This window comes from Schistocerca piceifrons, chromosome 6 (genome assembly GCF_021461385.2).
Source record: "Schistocerca piceifrons isolate TAMUIC-IGC-003096 chromosome 6, iqSchPice1.1, whole genome shotgun sequence".
Lineage (NCBI taxonomy): Eukaryota > Metazoa > Arthropoda > Insecta > Orthoptera > Acrididae > Schistocerca > Schistocerca piceifrons.
In genome coordinates, this window is record NC_060143.1 from 272,938,300 (window position 1) to 272,952,738 (window position 14,439).

At 43.4% G+C, this 14,439-nt stretch overlaps 1 protein-coding gene across 1 annotated transcript in view; it reads left to right on the forward strand.

Moving 5' to 3' along the window:
- Positions 1-14,439, forward strand: part of LOC124803076 (protein dachsous-like) — a 234,717-nt gene that overhangs the window by 65,744 nt on the left and 154,534 nt on the right. The gene's annotated exons all lie outside the window — the stretch shown is intronic.

The following is a 14,439-nucleotide window of genomic DNA, read 5'->3' on the forward strand; positions in this document are numbered from 1 at the left end:
AGGAACAGCATCAATCGATTTACCTAGAAACTGGGAAAACAACAAACGTGAAGCAAAGATTCGAAATATATGTGGCTACATAGATTACAGATTTTTTTCATGTCTTTTTTGTTATCAAGAGATCGATGATAACATTACTCTAAATTTTACTGCAGTTCCAAGTGTTCCAAAGGAGATGCTTAACCTTACGAGACTGCATGCTCTTTTATCTGCCTATTCTGTTTCTATCTCAGGAGGAGGAGGCAGAAATTCTGTGAACGTTTTCCTTCGGGCCTTAGACAGTACCCCTCTTCCTCCTATCTTTTCTCCGTATATCGCCAGAGTGCCATTATTTTCTCTGGCTTCGTTATAGTGTTTGCGCTATTTTGCTCACGCAGATCGGTGACAGTAAATTATTGTTTGCATTGACACTGTTTGTAGAGAACATGCTCGTCTGTAAATATTCAATTTGTAGTGTATGTGTGGCAGTCATAGTGGAAAGTGCGTATTGTACATCCGCTCCAATTCTAGCGCTGGAGCTTGTTAACGAAAAAAGAACTGTACGTGTCACCTAAAGCGAGAGCCTCTTTGATGTTACTTCGTTTCATTCCTTTTTCCCTAAGCTTCAGCGTGTTACTAAGTGCTACTAATGTATTGGATAAGCGGTTTAGGTTGCTGTACTGTTCCTATCATTTAGTTCATACATTTAAAAAAGTTTTAGCTGGTGTATTAACTATTCATAATGATGCCCTTACGATTAGCTATTTTTCAGAAACGAGAATATAAATTTAGGACTTAAGGATGTCATTAAAGATATTGTCATCAAACACTAACTGAAAGCCCTGATTGATTCCATTAGAGATTTTCTCGTCAGATATTGATTGAAAGCCGTGATTGGACAATGACGGATGTGGACTCTTTCAAGGAACCTTCCCTTTCTCAGACGTAATACTTTAGGGAAGCTTCTAGAAATCTATATCAGGTCAGGCGAAAGTTGTCAGAAGACATATCCTCCTGTAAATAAGTAGATTGTCTTAAATCGCTGCAGGTACCTTTGTAGGTGTCGGACTTGACGAACCTCGCTACATGTGCTTGCTTCTTTAAACTGATCGTAGCATGGTGTCTGCGCAGTGTGAAATGGAGGTAATGAATGAAACAAACGACAAATTTTTGACGTAGATATCTATTAAAATTTGGTCGAGGGAATTCGTACATCTGATCATCTATTTGTGTATGCCAGGAGGAATAGTCAACCAGTCGAAGCAAAAAGATACAGTAAATCAGGGGGGCTCTAAGATGCGTACCTTGCGAGTTATGGACACTTCGTCTTCGATACTGAGAAATAAATCTCTTCTACTACAAGGTCTTTGCTTTCCATATTTCGCGAGGTGATAGTATGGACGCAAACAAGAAAAAGGTGCCCAGTAAACATGAGCGCTAAAGCGCATACCTTAAGAGCTACGAACACTTGTTCATCTTCTGTTGGTGTTTTACAGTCCCTGCTAATAAATACTGATAGAACAAATATCGCACTAGACTAATTTGAGACCGCTTTTCCGGAGGAGCACGTAAAACTCCGCTTTAAAAGTTACTTTGTTTGTGACGGGAAACAGAAAAATATTTTCCGCTGAAAATGGGCTTCGCATGAGCAGTATTTGTTTGGGGTGATTCCAGCAACACATGACATAAACGAAATTGTAAATATCTGGCACATGAGGAAAGAAGATCACAACTTGATAGCAAATGTGACTCTTCTGCATGAGTGAGTTAAAGTTGGATTCTTCACGAAAGTGGTAAAACTCAATAAGCGGCACATATGTGAAAATCTCACGTTTCCAAAGTGGTGTATCTTTGAGGGACGTAGAAGTATAACAACACACTGACATGTAGAAGAAATGGTAAATAATGTACGAAGGAACCAGTGTAAATGACACCTTTATGTTAGTCTCATGTCAGAGGATGAGCTGTCACGTAAAGTTCTCCAGTATAGATCCAGAAGAAGGAAAGGGATCGAACATTGTGTGCAGTCCCAGAGTGGGTGCATGCCGAATACTGGTGGTGGTAAGCGAGCGAGGTTTCTACGTGAAACGGGTTTTCCCATTCCTTTTTGCCAGGTTACCGTGTAGCTCAGGTGACAGATTTCGTATTGAAGAGTTGCGTCTGTTATCTCACTGAGAATTAGGAGAGGGTAAAACATAATCACGTCCTCTTGAAATAGTCACAGCGCACGGGGAAGTAGGGTGAAGGGCGGAGGAATCTCGTACGTACTTCCCGGAAGCAACTCCTTAAGAGAATGTAGACAGCTCCAGCATTTGTGCCTGGACAGTAGAGTACGTACTGAAGCTGAGCTTTCGCGCTGAATTTAGGTACGGCAATTTCTTACACAGGCAGACCTCGAGCGAGCAATTCCCGGCTCGCGTGCCTGCACGTTAATGCGATTTAGCGAGTACGGCAGTGAAAGCGTAGCAGGAGCAGCAGGTTGCTACGTGTACTGTGCGGGAACAAATGAGGCGGGCCGGCCGGCTGTCGGTACAGTAGAGGCAGGGCAGGGCAGGGGGGCGGCACGGCAGTACTTCACGGCCCGGCGTGCGGCGCGCGGCTCCGTGTCGGCCGCGCCGGCTGTCGCCGCGATCCCTCGCTGGCACCTGGGGACTCCACGTAGGGACACCGCACTCCCTCACTTCTCCCTCCTACCACCGACAAGTCTTAGCTTCATTTCAACTCTTTGGGACTACAATTTTCATTCGAATTTGTCAAACACAAGCAAAAGTCAACGTTTATAACAAAAGTCGCTGCATCAGCTCTGTCAGCATTGTTCGGTCACTAGCACTCCTGAGGAATAGGATACTGCGGAGAAATGACTTCGTTGCAGATTACTTTTTGTCTTCCAAGGTGACCTGGTAACATAGTCGTAGAAGTGTCTGCACAAGTTACTTGGCGATTTACTTCTAAACAAATCTTCGAATTTTGCGTAAATAAAAAGCCTTGAAGTGTGACGTAATCTATGGAGCATCTAGGCCTAACGTTACAAAGCGATAGGAAACGGTACGAGCACACAAGAGTAGTAAGACGGAAGAAAAATGGTTCAAATGGCTCTGAGCACTATGGGACTTAACTTCTGAGGTCATCAGTCCCCTTGAACTTAGAACGACTTAAACCTAGCTAACCTAAGGACATCACACACATCCATGCCCGAGGCAGCATTCGAACCTGCGACCGTAGCAGACGCGCGGTTCCAGACTGTAGCTCCTAGAACCGCTCGGCCACCCCGACCAGCAGTAATGTTGTTGTTGTGGTCTTCAGTCCTGAGGCTGGTTTTTTGCAGCTCTCCATCCTACTCTATCCTGTGCAAGCTTCATCTCCCAGTACCTACTGCAGCCTACATCCTTCTGAATCTGCTTAGTGTATACATCTCTTGGTCTCCCTCTACGATTTTTACCCTCCACGCTGCCCTCCAATACTAAATTGGTGATCCCTTGATGCCTCAGAACATGTCCTACCAACCGTTCCCTTCTTCTTGTCAAGTTGTGCCACAAGCTCCTCTTCTCCCCAACTCTATTCAGTACCTCCTCATTAGCTATGTGATCTACCCATCTAATCTTCAGCATTCTTCTGTAGCACCACATTTCGAAAGCTTCTATTTTCTTCTTGTCCAAACTATTTATCGTCCATGTTTCACTTCCATACATAGCTACACTCCATACAAATACTTTCAGAAATGACTTCCTGACACTTAAATCTATACTGGATGTTAACAAATTTCTCTTCTTCAGAAACGCTTTCCTTGCCATTGCCAGTCTACATTTAATATCCTCTCTACTTCGACCATCATCAGTTATTTTGTTCCGCCAAATAACAAAAATCATCTACTACTTTAAGTGTCTCATTTCCTAATCTAATTCCCTAAGCATCACCCGACTTAATTCGACTACATTCCATTATCCTCGTTTTGCTTTTGTTGATGTTCATCTTATATCCTCGTTTCAAGACACTGTCCATTCCGTACAGCTGCTCTTCCAATTCCTTTGCTGTCTCTGACAGAATTATAATGTCATCGGCGAACCTCAAAGTTTTAATTTCTTCTCCATGAATTTTAATTCCTACTCCGAATTTTTCTTTTGTTTCCTTTACTGCTTGCTCAATATACAGACTGAACAACATTGGGGATATGCTACAACCCTGTCTCACTCCCTTCCCAATCACTGCTTCCCTTTCATGTCCCTCGACTCTTATAACTGCCATCTGGTTTCTGTACAAATTGTAAATAGCCTTTCGCTCCCTGTATTTTACCCCTGGCACCTTCAGAATTTGAAAGAGAGTAATACGGAAGGCGAATGGTCGACCTACTGGGAGAATTTTAAGAAAGTGTGGGTCATCATTAAAGGAGAGTACGTATAGAACACTAGTTCGACCCATTCTTGAACACTGCTCGAGTATTCGGGATCCCTACCAGATCGGATTAAAAGCAGATGTAGAGGCAATTCAGAGGGGGCTGCTAGATTTGTTACCGGTACGTTCGATCAAGAAGCGAGTATTACGGAAATGCTTAGGCAACTCAAGTGGCCTCTCTGGATGAAAGGCGACGTTGTTTTCTGGGTACACTACAGAGAAAATTTAGAGAACCGGCGTTTGAAGCGGACTGCAGAGCGATTCTACTGCCACCAATGTACATTTTGCGTAAAGACCACGAATGCAAGATGAGAGGAATTAGGGCTCGTGCGGAAGCATATACACAGTCGTTTTTCCCTCACTATATTTGCGAGTGGAACAAGAAAGGAAACGGTAGTAATAGTACAAGGTACCCTCCACCACGCACCATACGGTGGGTAGCGGATTATGTATGTAGATTTAGGGTTAAGAAAGTATGTGCACAATACGATCCTCATTGAAAGTATAAGTTTTACGAGTAATTAGTGTCGCAGACCTACATCAGAAGATTGATTTGAACACTGCAAAGCTTTGTTTGGCTGTTGTAGATGGTACGCTCTTCCTTCCTCCGACATTAGAATGGACTTAGGCGCCAGTTATGAGGTAGACCTTCAGTTAAACGTGGACTCCGGATCGTGGCGCAAAGTGTACAAAAAAATACGAGTATTATGTATAAGCGAATAATGTCAAAAAGAAACTGCATTACATTTCCAGTAGGGAGGTACATGATTAGTGAAAATTCTATTCTATTCTAACAACCTCCGTGCATTCCTCTGTCCAATTTCACCTTTAGTTTCCACAGGAAACTTATTATCCCAACGAAATTCCCTGCGTAGTATGATGAAGCCCGGAGGTTCAAGCTATTGGCGATTAAAAGAAAACTCTAATTTTAAGACAGTAAGCGGAATTTTTTGTGTATCCTTTCAGTCCCTTAGTGTCTCAGATTAGTCTGTCTCATCATTACTTTCACGAAGACAAACACACTTTTCTCGAAATTTAACAAAATATCTTCTTGAGAATGGCAGGCAGTTCATTTCTACATTGAAATACGCTACTGTAATGGAAAAAATTCAAGAAAAAGAGTCAGTCGATTAAACATATTATGTCCGTGGTGGTTTTGGTGGCACGTTTATCTTGAGAAAATGTCTCTCAAATAAGGAAATTAACCATTTTCTTGGATTTGGAAGCACCCGAAATAATTATTACGGAATTCAAACATTAGAAACCATTCCGTATGTTTAACCGTAATCTTAATCAAAAATACAGAAAACGTTATGTATTACAGATAGCTTACGTTACTTCTTTGACTGGAAAATGTGTTCGACACTTAAAAGCGTGGCACGGTGTTGTATTCAGTTCCAGAAAATGAAGTCCTCAACCCAGGCATGGGAAATTGGATTTGCCGGTTTTCAGCTGTTTACAGGACATCTTGTGCTGGTCATTATTTCGCGGATTGGGTGCTTAGTAATTAGAAAATGCAGATGTGTAACGTAGCAGTAAAATACGTGAAATGTTGGCTCGCAGACAGCCGTTTGAACTCGGATAAGAGAAGATGTTCGTGTAAATATGTTTGCTCGACTGCCTCGGCAGGCATTAAGAACGAGAGAGCAGTGCAGAAGAGGTAATAAAAAGTAGGGCTTAGCGAACGCGTTGGTGCGGCACGCGGGTCGAGTCCCATTCTCTCTATCACTCGTCTCGATTAGTCTTTGTTGTTCATTATTGCCTCCTCTAAAAGCTTTTCACGGTTACTTTGTCATGAAATAACGTTAATCCTCTCTTTTTATTGAATGAAATTTACATGGGAATGGTTGATTGTGAGAACCAAGTCGAGGTTTCGCTTTGGCCCGCAGTGACATTTAGTGACGTATTTAAATATCAATCAAGTAAAAGTTAGGGGCATAAATAAACGTGGCTGTTCCCTAAAAGTTTTTTTTTATTTGTCCTCTGGTAACGCTCTTCCGCCCTTAATGATCTATAAATTCGTCGTTTATTCCGGCGCGGCTTTCCGCGCCGACAGGATGCCGTGAACAAGTCCGAGGTCGCGTTTTCGCCTCCACGGCCAGTCGGCCGGTGCACGTGTGCATCCGCAGAGCGCGCCAGGCAGTAATTTGCGCGAGGGCCGCAGTTGCCTTCTGCGGTGGCAGCGCGTAATCAGCGGCCGCGCTAAACTCTTCACTCGTTACTCCCCACCCGGCGCTCCCTTCTTTTCTCAATACCGACCTTTCTGTTTGTTCCGTTCCGAGTTACTCCTATTATTCTTCTTTCTCTCTTCTTTCCCTCACTTTTTTTTCTTTTTAATAAGGAAGAGGAAATTTTGCTTCATCTCGAATAGACGAAAATGCGAGAATTTCTTTGTCGCATACATGTCTCTTGCACCTTATTGAGTCAAAGTTTTAGTACCGTTGATGCTTCACCATTTTACATTACAGTAGAGAACACTTTGCAACAAAGATGTTGAGCTGTATCACCTCTATCAACAATTTGGAGAGGCACTGAAATCAATCTACACAATACTGCCGGTAAACACGTGATTTCTCTTTTTCATCGTCATTTACTCTTTCCAGGAATGATAATTTATAATTCATACTTGCCCGCAGTCAGATTCTAGGTTGTCCCAACGTTTCATATATTACCTTATAAATGCGTTATGAGATCTGAATTGCGTCATGTCTAACCTGCAGTGAATCTGTAGTTGAAAATTCAGATGGAAAACCAAATATTACAAACGACCCTAAAACGAACTGAAACTTACATAGTGAGCTGTGAACAGCCTATCAGTCAAAGTTAATGATAAGTTTAACGAAGTTAGAGATCATTATCACAGCTCTCACCCGTATTAGGTGTTAGTTTATTGTATGTACTAGTCAGTGCGATGTTACTTTGAAGTTCAGTCGATAATGCTAATAAATTAAAGCTAATAAAAAATCTTCGGGTTTTCTTTACGTTCAAACAGCGTAATTACTTGAACATTTAGTCCTCCCATGCGCGTGATTCATTAAGGTAGTGGCTAATTGTGAGTCCATAGGCACAAAGATTAGGGGTTCAGTCTTTAATGATCCCTAGATGTCACCTCTCAGCTCTTTCACCTCTGATAACGGTTTTTGAGTGTGAAAAATGTCAGTTTGGACCGTGTTTCGGAATCGGACTTAAACTGTTGTTCAGGTAAAGGGCACGTCAATTCAGTGGTCAGAGGAAGGCTAAGACATGTTACTCTTCTCTTTGTAGTTCGAGTACAGCGTTATTTGTTTAGTTATGTCTTCCGCTTACTATGTACTTTGATACAACTATCTTGATATCAGTTAGTCAAAGTAAACATTCTCGTCTGACCAATAATAAATCTTGTACTGAATAGTTTAACTGGTGTGCTATAAATAACAAGTGCAAAGAATGAGCAAAGATCAAACGCCACTGCGTAATTACTATGATTTAATAAGACATAGTGAAACTGATTTCTCACAATGCTTCCGAATTTCGTTTCGCAGAGATACACAATGCTAATAAGTATTACCACCACCATCACCCAGAACTTTCATAACTTCATCTCTCGCGAATGAGAAGTAAAGAAGCACAATAATTCCGTTCGCTGTTTATCATAGGCGAAATCGATGATTCGACACACAAATATGTCACCGGAAAACATCGTAGCCATCAGAATGCGTTAAATGCAGGTACCATCACTGAAGATAAGGTAAAGGAGCTCGAGACCACTATGGTGCCACTGAACAAATAAATCGTAAATATAATGGCTGGTTGCCGTTAGATCAATTCAATGGTCTCCTGACAGGTAGTATTTGGTCATTAATGTACATTTGACAGTACATCAAAAAATACTGGAATAGTGATTATTACATTCGCTTAACGTCTACGGAAGGTTGATTTTTAAGTTCTTTGAGTGACCAATCGCGCAATAGTACTAGTTTCACAGAAAATTCTCTCAAATCAGGCATTAAAATATTATTAAATGACACTTAGACGCTGATATCGGCAATTCTGACGTCGCGCTCAAGGCAACGAAATTTAAATTAATAATTTACCTAGCTACATGAAACTCTTGTATGAAAACTCATTTTACCAGTTTCAGAAATTGGACTATATAGTTGCGATTTTAGTCCACAATTTCTGGGTTTGTTTTTTACGACATACACACCGCAAGTAACTGATAGATGAGAGTTTTCACATTTGGCTGTCGCTGGGTCAACGGTAAAATACTAGGATACAAATCTGAAGATCGTCACTCCTAGAATTTTAATCTGTAACTTATCACTTGTTTCGCCCCTGGATATTATTTGTTTATGTGTAAGAAAGCCGAGTTGCACAATGATTCGGAGGCATTGTTGAACTGTAAGTGGCCCTGTAACTAGATGGGTAAGTCAGTTCAGAGATCGGAGTGAGGAAACTGCATACCTGTAGTTTCAAACCAATCTCCGGCTTGATGAAAACTTTACCTTTAAAAAGGATGTTGTTTCTGTGGTTGGTGATGTAGAATCGCTGGCCCGCACAATTCACAGAATTAGTCAGAGATGCGCCTTACCGCGTTTGATGGCGTAACGGAAGTACGGTGGGTAGTGACGTGCGAATTTGAGAACAATCTGATGGTCTGTGTGTTGCAAGTTGGGACCAAACAACAACGGCCAGCTGCAGGCGGCTGCCGTAAAACTCGAGCCCAAGGCAAGTCGCCAACGTAAGCGAAGACCGCAACTTGTATTTCGTAAACTAGTTACCTGCTGGGGAAGAAAAAATTCATTATTTCAAGAAATATAACAATAGAATATGGTCGGTGATTGTAGGTTGCAGTTAATAGCGCCGTGTGAGATGGCGGCCGGTAATTATGTAGGTTTCCTGTCGGCGGTGGAGCGAGGAGGGAGGAAAAAATGGTAATTCGGCGTGGAGCCCGGGGCTGTGTTCTTGCGCAGGGCGGCACGGCACGGCACGGCACAGAGGAGCAGGCGGCGCAGCCAGCACACATCGGCAGCGCAGGTTTAATTCCGGCCCGGCACGCCCCCCTCTCGATATTTTTGCGAAATTCTCGGCGCGCCGGTGCGGGCCGCGGGGTTGCCCGTGCGTAACCTCCCGGCGGCCGGCCGGCTGACCTTGGGGCCCGGTGCCTCTCTCCTCTCCTCTCCCCTCCTCTCCTCTCCTCATAGCACCGGCTCCTCCTGGGGCGGCCCCACCACTTCCACGTTTGCTGCCGGGAGAACTGAAACAGATGCCAGTGCTCTGATGTCTGGTATGTAGCCTTGTACCGGAGAGAGACGCGGACGGTAAACAGTTCAGCGAGAAGAGAATATAAGCCGTCGAAATGTCGTGCTACAGAAGAATGCTGAAAATTGCGTGAGTAGACTGCGTGAAGAGGTAGTGAATCGAACTTAGGAGAAAAGAAATTTGTGGCACAAATTGACTAAAAGGAGAGATCGGTTGATAGGACACATCCAGAGGTCAAAAGGAATAGTCAGTCTGGTAACGAAGGGAACTGTCCTTGTTAAAAATTATAGGGGTCCATTACTTGACTACAGTATGGAAGCTTGAATATATGTATGTTCCAGTAGTTATGCAAAGATGAAGAGTTGCACAGGATAGACTTTAACGTGGTAGTTTTAGGTGTGTGTGTGTGTGTGTGTGTGTGTGTGTGTGTGTGAGGAAGGGGGGGGGGGGGCGTGTATTTAACTGCGGTTGCGTCAGATAAAGGCAGCTGTTCGATCTGAACTACGACAGTGCAACCTACACAGACAGTTGTGCCGTAGCCGTTCCAAATTCGTTGTGGTCTCCGTTTTGCTTTGTCTTGTGCGCTACTCCTTATTTTCTTTTCTTGTTTTAAAATAAACGGAGAGACTAATTCTGGTCCATGTCTCAGCAAACAGTTGCACTGTAGCTGTTACCAAATTTCTTGTGGTCTCCATTTTGCTTCGTCCTGTCCTTAGTCTTTATTTACTTTTCTTGTTTTTAAATCACCGAAGAGACAAATTCTGGAACATGGCGGAGTTCGAGATCGACCCTCAAACCGCCAGAACGAATCGGCGATCCGCATGACCATTATGCCTGCTCTTCTTTCGTAGGAGCTTAGAACATTGAGAGGAGGGCGAGGTTCTTTCCTCCATACTCCTCTTATCCTCTCGGTTGGTCTAAGTTCTAGTTTGTTTCCGATCGCGGCCGCCTACCACGTTATACTGAGCCCGCACTGTACTAGTCTTCGGACTGAACATAACAGCAACAACAAAAGCGCTCTAGTTCGCAGACATCGGACGACTTTTGTCCGCAAATGAATGAGACTCCAGTAGAACTTTAGAATAGAATGCACAGCATATTTAGGATAGATTTGATTTAAGGATAAGCAAACGTAAGGTGAAAATGATCAAATTTAGCAGGAACAAAGTTGCTAAATAAATTTGGGAGAGACCGATAAATACAATGCGTGACGTAAATAATTTAAAAATAAGAAAAAATTACGTAATTAATCCTTAGTGTGTGTGCACATGAGAGCTTTTAATGAGTTTTAGTGACCAGTGTAATGCACACGCTGGTCAATTTGACAGTTGAGAAATATACTTCTGTTCATGCTAGTAGTTAACTCTTTGAAGCACATTGCGCTTTTTTCTTTATCTCGCTCTTTGAATGGTATATTCTGAGGTCAGACACACAGTGTAAATCGAGATTAAGTCACTCAACAGACAAGCAAATGATGTACGTAAGCGAAGTTACACATGAAGAGGGGAACAGATGTCCAGATCGAGAGAGAGGTTAAGTCTTTCAGCAAAAACTGGTACTGAAGCGTTATTCGGGGTAAGATAAACAGAGAGAAGACGGATGTTGCATTCGTCGACAAAAATGGTAAAAACTGAATAGAGCATAGGTACAGATTTTCACATTCCTTAAATGTGAGGACAGAGTATTAATGAATTTTTAAGAAAATGCTGTAATGTAGAAAAAAATTGGTTCAAATGGCTCTGAGCACTATGGGACTTAACATCTGTGGTCATCAGTCCCCTAGAACTTAGAACTACTTAAACCTAACTAACCTAAGGACATCACACACATCCATGCCCGAGGCAGGATTCGAACCTGCGACCGTAGCGGTCGCGCGGTTCCAGACTGAAGCGCCTAGAACCCCTCGGCCACTACGGCCACCTATAATGTAGAAGATATGCGTTTGATGTTCATAGTTTAACATCTAAATGACAGCAGTAGTACTACTCTCCGACCTCGTACTGATCAGTATCAGCATCGAGCTGGAAGAAGATACACGCCGCGATCCTCTGGCGACATGGCGAGGGCTGAAGAGGAGAGACGCTAAGTAAAGGTCCCTAATGTACCAAACATACACGTGACACAGGGGGTAAACAGATAGAAACTTTAATTGTATAAGCTAGACAATGCATAGCTGTTTCGTCTCGATACAGCTTACTCGATAACCTCTCCGTGAAGACGCAACATTCTCAGTGGCTCAACATTGCCGATTCTCTGTGCCGTTTTTGCCGTCGAAGTAGGGAGCGAAATGATGCAACGGCAATAAATTTCCGCCGGCGAAACGGCGACTGCGGCACGGTGCACTTTGAGATCAGTACTTAACCGTACTGATTGCGACGCGAGTCTGCTTGAGATTCCAGCCGTCAGAGGCGGCGTAACCGCAAGTGACAGGCGGACGAGCGGCTGTCTCGCGGCCCCGTCACGTGCACTCACACACACACACACACACACACGAGCGCGGCGTACAGTGGCTGGGGCACAGCGCGTGTGCCGCCTACCCCGCGATGCCTCGACGGCGCGGCGCCCGCCGCAACAGGTTTCGCAGTGCACCCAGGAATGTCACTCGCCCGCCGCTCGGCGCACTCCGCGCCTAGCCGCGCCACTCCGCCATGACCGACAATGTACGCAACTATCTTAGATTCCGGCTTTCATTCGGCTGCTCAGCTATCTGAATGCCGCACACACGACAGAGTCCGCGTACTTCCAGGAGTAGAGATGGCCAGAAGTCATTCTGCGTGCAAATGTTGAAAAGATACACGGGGTGCGTGAGAAAAGTAACGAGACTGATTTTTTTATCTACCAAAGTTTTAATTTTTTTTCAAACAATAATATTGGCCCCTTCAAAGTAGTTCGCTTCGGCAGCTATACATCTATCGAGTCGTTCTTACCAGTCTTGTTAGCAGCGCTGAAGGGCTTCAACCGGTAGGGTCACACTCTTTTGAGTGAAGTCCTTTTAAGACATTTTACGATTTCGGGAAAAGTAAAAATCCACGAGACTCAGATCAACTGAATAGGGGGGCTGTGCAACAACAGGAATGCCGAAACTTCCTGGCAGATTAAAACTGTGTGCCGGACCGAGACTCGAACTCGGGACCTTTGCCTTTCGCGGGCAAGTGCTCTACCGACTGAGCTACCAAGCACGACTCACGCCCCGTCCTCACAGCTTTAATTCTGCCAGTAGAGTCAGTAGAGCACTTGCCCGCGAAAGGCAAATGTCCCGAGTTCGAGTCTCGGTCCGGGACACAGTTTTAATCTGCCAGGAAGTTTCATATCAGCGCACACTCCGCTGCAGAGTGAAAATCTCATTCTGGAAACTGGAATGCCATTTGAGGCCAAAAATTGCCGTGGCCGTGCGACATATGACGTTGTCGTGATGGAGCATCCAGTTGTCTGCAATGTGCGAATCTTCAGTCAAAATTTGATGTACGGTGAAAGGGTTTAATTTTAACACGTCACCTTTCATCCTTATTGTTAAACGTCGGTCTGATCTCGCAAGAGCGCACAAACGTTCGGTGTTTTCGTGGGTTTTTGAAGTTGAAGGTCTCCCTGAGTGAGGTGCATTTCAACGTGTTTTCCGCCTTCCAAAGATGATTTGTTCCAGCGAACTTGTCCTCTTGATAAGGAATCTTCCCTATAGGCCTGCTTCACCTTTTCAGAGGTCGCATTCGTGGATTCCCCGAGTTTAACACAAAAACTGATTGCTTAACGTTGCTCTGAATTCCGCTGTTCCATTTTCATAAAACACAACAAAAACACATCTTCTCTGATTGAGCTGTCAAAAATCACGTGACAGCTGTACGGAGTTTAAACTCGGACTGAGCATCTGGGACAGGGGAACACACCGGTCTACAAAGGAAGAACAACGCATCGTTGCCAAACCACTCGTTGTCTTCTCACTCCCGTTATTTTCCTCACACACTTCATATGTATAGAAAACATGGCCATGCCGGGACCTATGTTTATTTTACCTTAGTCTCCCGAAAAATTCGTTCAAATAGACTTAAACTGGTACATATTGTTATTACGAATATTCACATTTGTTCTTGCGCTTCCTTTCGGTGGGTCTGTGATAAAGTGCCAGATTACCGATCCGTAAGTCTCAGACTGAATCGCTGGATAGTCAGAATGTGTTTTAGTCATTTACCACTTCTTTCTCCCATGGAAGATTTTTAATGAGAAAAATGTCGAATTGCACCATATTTGGGTCTCCATGTTGAGCTATATGCCCCCCTATAAATGACTGAGTAAGTAATTCCAAAGGTCGTAGGAGGGAACAACATATCACCTCCTAGTAAAGGATTGTGGCGCTCAAACTAATTTTCGGCTTGACGACAGCTACATTTTTTCTTCAAAGTCGGTCGATTATTCTTTTTATTGAGGTTCGTCCCCCTCGCCACAAATGCTCTGTGGAGGGTCAGAGTGAGCTGTGGGCGGTACAAACATTTCGGTTTCAACATAAGAGTTTTAAATCACATAAAATCGGTATAATTCAATTATAAAAATTAATCATTTACAGCTGTTTTTAAAATTCTGTATGATAATTGGCTTCGATTGTATTTAAAATATAACCGTGGCATTTTTTCACTTTAAAATAAAAAAGGATGACTCATAAAGGGAGATAATCATATAAAGAATTACGGGGCATCCATTAGAATTTGAAGGACCTTTATTGGTAAGGAATAGAGTTAGAGGACAGGATTGAAAGGGTTGGATACAAAAAAAGGGTCTTTTGGTTTGTAATGTATGTTTTTGGGGTAGTCTGGATACTTTTGATCACATAGTGTCTGAAGT